The 12,033-nt window shown below is 38.4% G+C and overlaps 1 long non-coding RNA gene across 1 annotated transcript in view; it reads right to left on the reverse strand.

Moving 5' to 3' along the window:
• Positions 1 to 4,410: 4,410 nt before the first annotated feature.
• The window catches only part of LOC112138408, a 12,982-nt gene continuing 5,359 nt past the window's right edge, over positions 4,411 to 12,033 (reverse strand). Inside the window, exons 2-4 of the long non-coding RNA XR_002917774.2 lie at positions 5,565 to 5,611; positions 4,858 to 4,986; positions 4,411 to 4,760 (exon numbers count right to left, since the gene is read on the reverse strand). This is a non-coding gene — a long non-coding RNA (uncharacterized LOC112138408). The remainder of the gene's footprint in view (positions 4,761 to 4,857; positions 4,987 to 5,564; positions 5,612 to 12,033) is intronic.

Here is a 12,033-nt window from a genome sequence, read left to right on the forward strand (position 1 = left end):
ACACACCCCTACTAAAAATGTGTTTTCCTTCTTCTGTCAGAAAAAAATACTGACAAGGATCTGTTCCAGGAAAAATTCAGTTGTTTCCAAACAATTATTAATTTAATCTTAATTAGTTATTTTAAAAACATAAAGTTTCATAGGATGAGCCCCATGACTTCAAATAACATATTTGTGATGTAGTCATGGTTATTTTCTATTACTAAAACATAACCATAGATGTTCAACTGAAAGTGATTAAATGAGCAACTCAGCTATTCTATTTATTTACTAACAAATATATTTTTGTGTTTCAAGTTAACAAGAATTTATATCAGTCTTCATTTATAGCAAGACAAACAAAGTTCTTACTGGAAATGTAATTCATTTTTATTCAAATTGAAACAAATTATAAATTTGAATCTGAACGGATTCAGTATTTTGGCAGTGATTTCCATCCCCTATAGTACTTGTCTGACAAGATGAGAACGTTTTTGTGAAATACTTAAAGAGGCAGACATCTCTCCTTTAGCCTCAGTTTTGTCAGTATTTTTTAACAAGTCACCCTGCAGTCAGTCATTCAGTCAGCTAGGAAGGCATCCAGTTGTTCTCTGGCGGAGTGGCCAACGCATTTTCTCTGGGGCTTCTTCACGCTCTTCCTTTAAGTGTTCCAACATCCTTCACCAACCACTGTCTCTTCCTGCTGGGAAATTGAAAATGCTGCCGCCGAAGCAACAAGATTGATCTACTTACAGATCTACTGAGTGAAAGGCAGCGTGAATTCCAATTCAGATTTGAGCCTGTTCTGTGAACAGAGCTTTGTATATTTTGCTCTTGCATACACTAAACTTTTGCAATAAATGATCTGTCAATACCAACTACGTTATAGGTTGCCTAAGCTTGGCCTGAAGCGCACATTAAATCCTTCAGCTGATACAGAAAGGTTGGTTCTTTCTGGCTTTATCCAATATATCTAGATTTGAATACGTAGGAAAAGCTCATCTAAATTTCTTCAGCTGTATCTTTCCTCCACCTCTCATCTAACTCTTTTTTAACAACCCCTCCACCCTCCCATTTGCTCCGTCCCTCTAAATTAAGACATTTAATATATCAAATATAAGTATTTCTTTTAGGAAAATTAGATTACATGAAAAATACTGAATTTGTTCATCTTTGGTTCACAGTAAAGTAACTAACTTGTGTATGTGTATAGAATTTCTGTCAATCATTATATAATTCTGAATTGAGCTCTATGCCTGTTTTTTGAAGCTATGTTCAATTTATATACAATAAAGCAAAATTAGGTGCAAACACAAAACCACTTAACTTACCCCACTATACTTATATAAAATTAAAAAATACTTTTTTTTTAGAGTTGCTGACAATAAACCCAGATCGTACATTTGTCAGTTTTTCTTTCTTTCAGAGAGCTGCTCCTTTTAATCAAAATGTCTTATTTTTTGTTTTAACAAGATTTGTTCTCTCATTTTCCTAAAATCTAATCACAATCAACTCACAGCCTCTGTGTGTATGGCCATGAATAATTTCAAAATACCAGATAAAATTCAGTTTAAAAACGTTTCATAATTAAATGTGATAAAATGGACTAATTTGATTTGCTGGTGTCAAAAGCAAATACATTTATATACATTTTTTCATAAAAAAAAAAAAAACTTCCATTGCATTTCTTGTTTTTTTCAGTTCAAACAAAACATTTGTATTAAAACACAAAGCTAATTTGTCCACATATGTGCTGTTTTCATGAACTGAGCAATTTTGCAGACATAAAACATTCTTGCAAGTTTGCAAAACATTTTTTACAGCTGCAAACCTTTTTTTGCTTGTATTTTTTTTCTTACAACTACGAGTCTTTTGTGCACAATTATTTACTCAATTACAAAAGTTTACAGATTATAAAATGTACTTGCTGATTCAAAACATACCTATTAGTGTGGAGTTTTGTTTTAACATTTGCATACAACTCTATATTTGGCCTCAATGTTTAGCCTAAAGTTGAAACTCTGGCATACGTACATTTGCATGCCTACATCTGGAATATACAACATGGCAGACGTACAAATAAGCTGTAATTGCTGAAGTGTATCAATTAATGTGAACAGCAGTGTGTGCTGACCCTTGCTGCCAGAGGAAGTGGGGGAGCTGGGGGAGTAAGGGAGAGAAAAGGGGGCAGACATGCTAGTTAATGTGTTTATTCAAAGCGAATTCATAGTTCCCCCCNTTAAAGCTTACTTTTAACAAATTTCTCAACAAACAAGTGACAAGTAAATTATTTATAATGTTTATTTAGGTTCTATATATATGCAGAGGAAATTATTTATATAGAGTTTTGGATAAAATGCCATAAAAAAACGTTTCATAATTAAATGTGATAAAATGGACTAATTTGATTTGCTGGTGTCAAAAGCAAATACATTTATATACATTTTTTCATAAAAAAAAAAAAAACTTCCATTGCATTTCTTGTTTTTTTCAGTTCAAACAAAACATTTGTATTAAAACACAAAGCTAATTTGTCCACATGTGTGCTGTTTTCATGAACTGAGCAATTTTGCAGACATAAAACATTCTTGCAAGTTTGCAAAACATTTTTTACAGCTGCAAACCTTTTTTTGCTTGTATTTTTTTTCTTACAACTACGAGTCTTTTGTGCACAATTATTTTCTCAAATACAAAAGTTTACAGTTTATAAAATGTACTTGCTGATTCAAAACATACCTATTAGTGTGGAGTTTTGTTTTAACATTTGCATAAAACTCTATATTTGGCCTCAATGTTTAGCCTAAAGTTGAATCTCTGGCATACGTACATTTGCATGCCTACATCTGGAATATACAACATGGCAGACGTACAAATAAGCTGTAATTGCTGAAGTGTATCAATTAATGTGAACAGCAGTGTGTGCTGACCCTTGCTGCCAGAGGAAGTGGGGAGCTGGGGGAGTAAGGGAGAGAAAAGGGGGCAGATATGCTAGTTAATGTGTTTATTCAAAGCGAATTCATAGTTCCCCCCGCGTGGCGTGACATAATTCCAGGGCTTGGATACTATATTCTTGTTCTACAGGTCACCCTCTATTACCTCACAAAGACTTGTGTACTTTTACTGTACAGTTTTTGAAAAAATAGTAGTCAAACTTTGCATTTTTGACGAGAAATAAGTCAAAATAGCCATTTGTGAATTTGAATAAAAAGGTTTTGGTCCATAATTTCAGGGCTTGGACACTATATGCTTGTTGTACAGGTCACCCTCTATTACCTTACAAAGACTTGTGTACTTTACTGTACACTGCCCCCCCCCGGCCGGGCCGCGGAATAACTCCACACTGGCTGACCGGTCCACAGCCCCAAAAAGGTTGGGGACCACTGTCGTAGACAATGAGGGGTGCATCTTAAAGGAAGTGCAGGTGTGTCTTACAGTTCCCTAGAGGCTCATACGGCTACCTTAAAGGACTTCATGCAAATGCAAAGTATTACTGTCAGACGTGTGTTAAGTGAAAGGATATGAAAGGATATTGTCAGTTACACGCACTTATGATGTCGTACAGTGCCCTTGAGCTGCATTTAAAACATTGGTAAGGTGTGCGTACTGGCTCCTTATTGGTGTGCAGGTGATAAACAAGTGGCCGTAAGATACCCACACACTTTTTAATTTCATAATTTCCATCAGCCAAGCTTAGTACAAGCATTGCATAGTTATCACTTAAACAGCGCTAATGGGCTTGCTTGTGCAGTGTGCAAGATTCAGGGGGGTTGAAATAAATGGAATCTCTATACAACAGGCCTGCGTTTCACCTGTTTCATCCTTATTTAGCCTTGAATGTTGTATAAGTGTTCACTACAACATGCGCAGCATGCCTTTAGAAAAAAATGTGCATGAACATTTCCGCTCTACAGGTTCACCAAGAAATCCACAATCGTGATATTTCATGTGAGCCACCTGTGTGTCCTGTACAAGTTTGCCCATTTTTTGAACATATCCCCTCATAAGGGCAGATGTCCGTCATCCATCCATTTTAAAAATCCTTTTTGTCCCTTTCGGGGTCACGGGGGAGCCACAACCAAACCAAGCCACTTGTGAGCGAGGGCAGGGTACACCCTGGACAGGTCACCAGTCTGTCGCAGGGTCACAATCACACACCTATACACACACTCATTCACACCTAGGGACAATTTAGAGTAACCAATTAGCCTATGAAGCACATTTTTGGATGATGGCGCAGTGGTTAGCTCAAAAAGGCCCCCAGTTCAAGTCCCGGCTGGGAGATCTGAAACTGCAAACACCAATGGGGACCTTTCTGTGTGGAGTTTGCATGTTCTCCCCGTGCATTCATGGGTTTTCTCTGAGGACCCCGGCTTCCTCCCACAATCCAAAAAAAAAAAACAAGGGAAGATGTGACCTTTATTTTCTATTTTAACACCAGTGTTATTGTTGGTTCTTTTATCAAATGTGTCTTACAACTTTTTATATTCTAACTAATGTTTATATGTGTCTTTTTTTTTGTTCAGCACCTTTTGTTCAATAGCAAGTTTATTAAAAGTGTTATATAAATAAAGTGACTGATTGATAAGGCATTTGAAACAATGACCACTTACATCAGAAAAGTGCCCTTTCATGCCGCAGCGTTGGCACTGCTTTTTCCCACAGGGTATTTCGCTGCAGGTTTTGGACGTGTGTCCAGGCTGGTAGCAGTTGCTGCAGTAATTATTTGGACACTTATCCCCCAGGTGGCCCAGGGCACCACAGATGAAGCAGGGTTTCAACTTCTGTGTATGCACAAGAACATACAAAGTAAGTAACTTTCATAGTCTTATCCACATTGCATAAAAATCGACATGCTCCCGGGCACTCATGAGGACTGACTGAGTCAGGACAGCTCCGGGATAGGTGTCCCATCATGGAACAATTTCCACAGTAGAAGGTTTTCTCTGTAAAGTATCTGCCTGACTGCCTGACTGTCCCGTAGGTCGTGTCTTTACTGTAGATCTGAGCCTGAAACACAAAGTTTTTTTTTACATAATGTTATGACCATTATTAGCAATACTCTTAAGGCCTAAGTCTATTAAGGTGAGGAGTTTTTTTTTTTTTTTAAGTTAAGCCAAATCTGAGGGGGCACCTTAATACAGAGATAAACAAATCAGTTTCATTTAGATCTTCAACAGACCAAAGGTGGTTAACATCCACATTTTTGTAAGTCTGTAGCTTGAGGAGACTATAACATATGGCACACAATTATTTTGAGTTTTAAGGCTTTAATTACAAAAGAAAAACAAAAAAAGGACAAGGGGTTGAAGGAACCAAACTTAAGGCAAACAATTAAATAAATCGAACAAAACAAGGGCTACAAATCTCATCAGTAAACAAGAAAACAAACGTTTTCCTGACTCATCTACAAAGTATTGATTTTGGTCGAGGAACACCTTACTGGGGCAAATTGCATGTTTCTAAAAAGTTATTTATTTGGAGCTTGTTAAATGCAAATCAAAGACAGATGGAAAAAGAAAAGTTTTTTTCAAAAAATGCCATTGATTAGGACTGTCATGGAAAATGGGTTGAAACTTAGTACATACCTTCTTGTCTTTCTCACATTTCCACCCGCTGCAACCTTCACCAGCGTCTAGAAAGGAAAAAAGGAAAAAGTTTAAAGTTTTGCTTTCAATGTATATATGTTAATCAAAAGGAAGTGCTAAAAAAGTCATCACCAGAACAGGTGTGAGCACTTAAGATTCATAGAATGAAACTTGGTAGTATTTTACAGGAAGAGTCTGAAATGACCACAATACTCTTACTGCTTTGTTTGTGTTGACAACTGCTGGTCTTTCTATCTTAAGGATACCTACAGATTTTTTTTTTTACTATTGACAAATACAAGATAAAACAAAAAAAGTTGACCAAGGAGACTGAGAGTGTCGATTCTCCTTTCTTTCAGAAAAAGTGAGGCATCTTGTCAGGATTAAAAAACAAACAAACAATTGTTTACTTTTGGGCATAGGATTTCAGAGCATTTAATCATTTTCTTTTTATGAACAGATTTGCATTCAAATTGAGAGTTGAACCCCAAATCAACCAAAGGCATGTACTTGCATGTTGGTCTTCTATCTTGATAGGGACCCAAAGTGCTTTACAACCACAGTTCTGTTTGCACATGCAAGTGTAAATACACACGGCAGGGCTCTAACCAAACCACCGGCAAGAATAGGAGGTTAAAGGGCCAATACCATGCTTTTCTAAAGTCTTTCAGAGTAAACTATATCCATATTTATGATCATATTTTACCTTTAGTACACTAAAGAACATTTTTTTAAAGATATAAAAGTTATTTTCTTCAGTTTTTTTTTTCCCTACTCATGACGTCAACCCTGAACCAGCCTCGTGTCTGTGTTTTGCCCACAAAAACAGACTACATCCACTCTTTTGCAAAGATGGATGTACATATCAAATATCTGCCTTTAGTAGCAGCTCAGCAGCGAAGCTACCGGCTGAGCACTGTTAGCTTTGCTGAGAAATTGGGCGTTTATGTTAGCTTGGGGGCAGTTCCGGCAGCGCAGACTCTTTCTGAAAGGAGTTGTTCTCACTTTGTGACATCAGCTCATGAGAATCTGCTTGTTTTCATGGGGTGGGAGGGGCTGGTGCTCAGAGCACAGGTTTTTAGAGGATTACTTAAAAATGTGTGAATGGATCAAAATACCGCTTTGTGGTAATTTATAGTGAGGAATGAACAGTATAATGAGCTCAAAAATTAGATTTTGCATGGTATAGGCCCTTTAGGAGTCTGGCTCAACGAAACTTTGACAACACATTGGCGGGCAAAGTGAGAACCGAGACTGCAACTTTCCGCACAGAGGTCTACATCTCCACCTCTAATAGCAGACAGCCGTTAAAAGTTTAGAAAAAAGTTCCATTTCAAAACCAAAACCAATTCGTGGACACTAACTGAAACCATTTTGGGCTTTTTTCCCCCACTCGTTCACAACCTAACAAAAAGAATTTAGTAAGAGTCAGGCCTGATAAGTTCCTCTCAATAACCAAACCAATAAGGAAGCCTAAACCTTGAGGGACCTTGAGGTTTTGTTTCGGGCAAGACGAAGGCAAACACATTTACACACTGAAACTGACACAGTGGCAACATCTGTATGAGAGTGGCACTAACACAGGGGTCGGCAACCCAAAATGTTGAAAGAGCCACTTTGAACCAAAAAAATAAAAAACAAATATGTCTGGAGCCGCATAAATTGAAATGCCTTATATAAGTCTTACAATGAAGGCAACACATGGAGAATGTGTCTATAAAGCAGCCCACTATCAATGTGACGTAATAGATTACAAAGACATCATGAACGTCCGTGATTAAATGTTTATTTCTCCTGCTGCGTGTCCTTGCGTCATGTAAGCCTCAAACTTGGTTTCATGACAAGTTAGAGAGGAATAGCAGCGACAAACTAGCTGACAAAAGCTGAATAGCCTAATAATGAACATACTAGCTTTTATTTTGACATCCCTCAATGACACAAGGAGAGGGGGTCGTCATCAGTCTCTCCCTCACTCTCACTCCAGGAGCAGAAAGAATTCAAACATTACAGGACAAAATCATAAATGCCAACAAATGTTCAACAGTCAGACAACAAAACACTTTGAGGAAACTTTTTGGGGAAAAGCTTGTAACTTTGATGTAGGTCCTACAACGGCAAGACACAAGCTTCCTGCTCCGCTCCATTCTGATGTAGAGCGGGACTTTGTTATGAAAATTCTTTTTCAAAGAGTGCAGATTTGTAACATCATTTTTTTGGGGGGGGGCTGTTATAATTTTCTCTACACGGGCAGGTTAAGTTCAGTTATATTGAATGTCCATAACAAAAATCGTTTCTTTTTATTTTATTGGAATCTTGAATCTGAAGATCCCTGAGAATGTTTGACAGAAGTAAATAAAAATAATGACATAAAAGTTTTGCTCCTCTTAACAACAATAAAGCATTATGTTTGAAATTATGTCATTGTGGAACCTTTTTCTCCAACAAGCTAGTGTGTGTTAGCAAGTATGAAGCCAAAAGAAACATAGAAAAACTACCAGGATAAACACCAAAAGTATTTACAACTATAGTCTATGGTGGTAAAAGATAAATACAGTGAAACTGAAAAACTATTTATTTGGAAAGTTTCAGTTAAGAATAAGTCCAAAAAAAGGGACTTTAACCTGAAAGTTATTTTCCTGATTTCCAATCACACTTGGGATTGAAGCAGCTTCAAAAACTACAGCCACTGGAGTCAAGTCAGCTTTTTGGAGAAGTCTGGAATCATTCCAGCATAAAATAGCCACATTCTAAGACAGAAATAAATGTACTTACAGTTTGGTTCTAATTTGTTTTCCTTCTCTCTCAATCTAATATCTGTGACAGTTGTAAATGTAGGTGCCTTTTCATATAAATTGCACATTGGCAGGTTGGTTTTGGCCTATGATTCACAGGTTTCATTCAAGCTATCAGCTGTAAAGCAAGTTTACAACCATCAGGCTTTTTTGTCTCTTCTCATTTTCCAAAAGGCTTGTGTTTGATCATGTCAGAGCTGACGAAATCATCAGTGTGTCATGTTGGGTCTACATTTGCCAACTATTTACTCATATCTGTTACACAGAGGTACACATTTCTCATTTTAGAACTTTTTTGTCAAATCTAACAATATGGCTGTAAGCAAATTTCCTGTTTATTAACACCCACTAAGATATATTTGATTCATGCTTTTGCCTACCTCCCTAAACCTGTAAATGACTTAAACTTTAGTAAAATAAAATTAGATCTGCAGTTGCAAGAGAAAGTATGTGAAATTAATGTTTTCATGGAACACAATCTTGTGTCCAGTTTATGGTACTTGTATAGCACTTTTCTACCTTCTTCAAAGGCCCAAAGCGCTTTACAGTCACAGACGCATTCACACACATTCACACACTGATGGTGGCTCCGCTGCCGAGCACTGGCGCCAACCTTCCATCAGAGGCAATTATGTATAAAACCAAGTAATTCCAAAGAGTTCACATATTTTCTCTTGCAGCTGTATATGTCTAAATGCTCTGTTCTTGTTTATTTACATATGTTTAATATTATAATTCAAACATTGTAACTAAATCCATTTAAGTTTTAAAAAAAAGAATATCGAATTATGTAAAAAGAAAACGGTATAATTAAAGCAAAACATAGATAATCTTTCTACCAAGACACAAAACTAGTATCAATAAGGACAAAAAAACAAATGAGATAGCCAAAGAGTACACTGGGCTTTCTGGGATAAAATTAGAAAAAGGTTAACTTTTTCTTAAAGAGATAAGTTCCTTATCTTTCAATTATATTGTATCTCCTTCAAATAACTTCATTTTTTTTTAATAAAATGGAATTTTCAGAAATATAATTCCATATTCTGTCCTCAACCAACATCTTTCTATAGAAGGTTGGTGAGACAACTTTTAGTTACTGTGTGGCTTTGTAATATTGGTGTTTCTAAGAAATCATATTGTAGTATTTAATACCATTTATCTTTAGTATGTAAGTAAACTGCATATGGTGAAGGTGAAGTGTATTTATAGTTTTCTGATTACTAGCAGACCGAAATGGTAACGTTTGTTTTTGACTTACTGTTATGCAAGAGTAAGGTATTTGAGTATAGTTAGTTATGGTTATTCTTGCAAAGTGAGTAGGGGGAAGGGGGCATCCCAGTACTTCTTTACCGTGAACAGACAAGGGGCCTCTGCAGGCCGTGTCTATGTATGTTTGCACGCTTAGCTGGTGTTGCACAACAACCACTATCCATCCAAAGGGTAGGTTGAAAAAAGGCAGGGGTTAAAGGTGTGTATTTGTGTGCAAAGTGCATCTGCGCGTGTTTAAATGCGAGTAGGCGTTAGTGACTCAACAAAAGTCATTCCCAGCGCATCTCCCAGGGGAACTCCCCAAATAAAGAGCAGGAAGCTTTCCCTTAATCCGGGGGCCAGCAACCTGCGGCTCCGGAGCCGCATGCGGCACTTTAAGCACTCCCTTGCGGCTCATTGGCGCTTTTTCAAAAATGTTTGAAAATAATAAAAATTTTTGGAAGGAAATATATTTTTGTTTTAATACGATTTCTGTAGGAGGACAAACATGACACAAACATCCTTTACGTTTTCCAGTTGTTGTGAGATGAGTGTAGGTGCTTCCACGCCGTCTGAGTCAGCGCACAGCAGAATTCCTGCCCATGCGTCTGGAGCGCACGTGAGCGCACGTGAGCGCACGTGAGCGCACGTTGCTACGCGGGTTTTGAAGTCGGATCACGAGCTCCACGTACAAATCGGCACGCATTGAGCGCGCTGAATCTTCAATCCGGTTCAAGATTTCCACGCACAGTCACAGCAGCTCAGAGCTGTAACTGTGCGTGGAGCTGCTTGTGGGCGGAGTCTGCTTCAAAGCACAGAAGTGCCAAACGTGATCACGAAGGAGAAATGAATCATTACGGTTTGTGTCCGGTCAGGTTAATATGACACCAAGATGAGATGAGCGCTAATGAACAGTAGAAGAAGAATAGAAGAAGAATCTCCTCCCGCCACTGCGTGCGTGACCGCGCTGCTCCGGTGTGGATACCACCTGCTGAGCGCGGTGATGTGCAGGTCTCACACACCGGCCGCCTGTGGTGCGTGGCGGGGGGGAGATTCTCCTTCTATTGTATTTTTACTGTTCATTAGCGCTCATCTCATCTACAACAGGGAGAACCTAAAGTAAAAGTGTTGAAAATCCCCCAAATCTTTATGAAGACTTTTGTTTTCACAACTCTGTCCTTTTAAATGTCTGACTAAAAAACTCACGCGCGCTCCAGACTTGGAGGGCAGGAATTTAGGTGTGCACGCGCTTATATTGACTCTTCATTGAAAGTGTTGATTGACGCGGCCAGTGTGGAAGCACCTTAAAGGTGCACGTTACATTTTTGTGTTTTTTTTTTTAAATCCTCTAAATAAAAATGACATCAAAAATCGTATTTCTTTATTGCATTTCTTTAATTTCATCAAAGCAATGAAACAAACTGTAATTCATTCATATTGTAGTGATGGTCTCAGACACGCTCTGGGCTTGCTGTCGGTCTGGCAGCGCAAGGAATTGTGGGTTACCCATTCTTTTGCCTGTCTGACTGGAATTGGATTTAAGTTTGGGTTTTCGTCAACGTGTTTTGTTGTCTGACTGTTGAACATTTGTTGAACATTTATGATTTTGTCCTGTTATGTTTGAATTCTTCCTGCACCTGGAGTGAGAATGAGGGAGAGACTGATCAGGACCCCCTCTCGTTGTGTCTTTGAGGGATGTCAAAATAAAAGCTCATATGTTCATTATGAGGATATTCATCTTTTGTCAGATAGTTTGACGCTGCAATGTCTCACCAACTTGTCATGAGGCCAAAAATGAAGCTTATACGACACGAGGACACGCAGCAGGAGAAATAATAATTTATTCGACACATTTTCCATGTGTTACTTACAATGTAAGACTTTTATAAGCCGTTTCAATTTATGCAGCTCCAGACACATTTGTTTTTTGTTGTATTGGTCCAAAGTGGCTCTTTCAACACTTTGGGTTGCCGACCCCTGCCTTAATCTAAGGGCCACCCCCATCTCGCCAGTCCAACACACACAAGGATAAAGGGTGAAGCTCTTTGTCACGGCCGAGGAATCAAACACATGGGTGGGGTGGGGGGTCTGTTGTTTCTAAGCTGGGCAAAAATATGCTAATCAACCTTGAGGCCCCGCTCAAAACCAAACCAGCAGAGCCTCGTTCCTTCGTGCCGCAGCAGATCTGAAGGAGTCTGGAGCTACAACAAGCAGATGGTAGCGGCTTCACCAAGCAGCTGAGCAGACTCACCAGAGGCATTCTCCATGTTGACTGCAACTGTTTAATTTTAACTAATCTAATGGCGAAGCAGGTCTGACATCTATCCTGGTGGTCTAGAGATCTAGAGATGAATAATTGGAGTCATGCCGTATTAGTCCTTGTGCCAGTCACTGACAGGAAAGCAACGATTTTAGCCCACCATCACGTG

Source organism: Oryzias melastigma, unplaced genomic scaffold (genome assembly GCF_002922805.2).
Source record: "Oryzias melastigma strain HK-1 unplaced genomic scaffold, ASM292280v2 sc00409, whole genome shotgun sequence".
Lineage (NCBI taxonomy): Eukaryota > Metazoa > Chordata > Actinopteri > Beloniformes > Adrianichthyidae > Oryzias > Oryzias melastigma.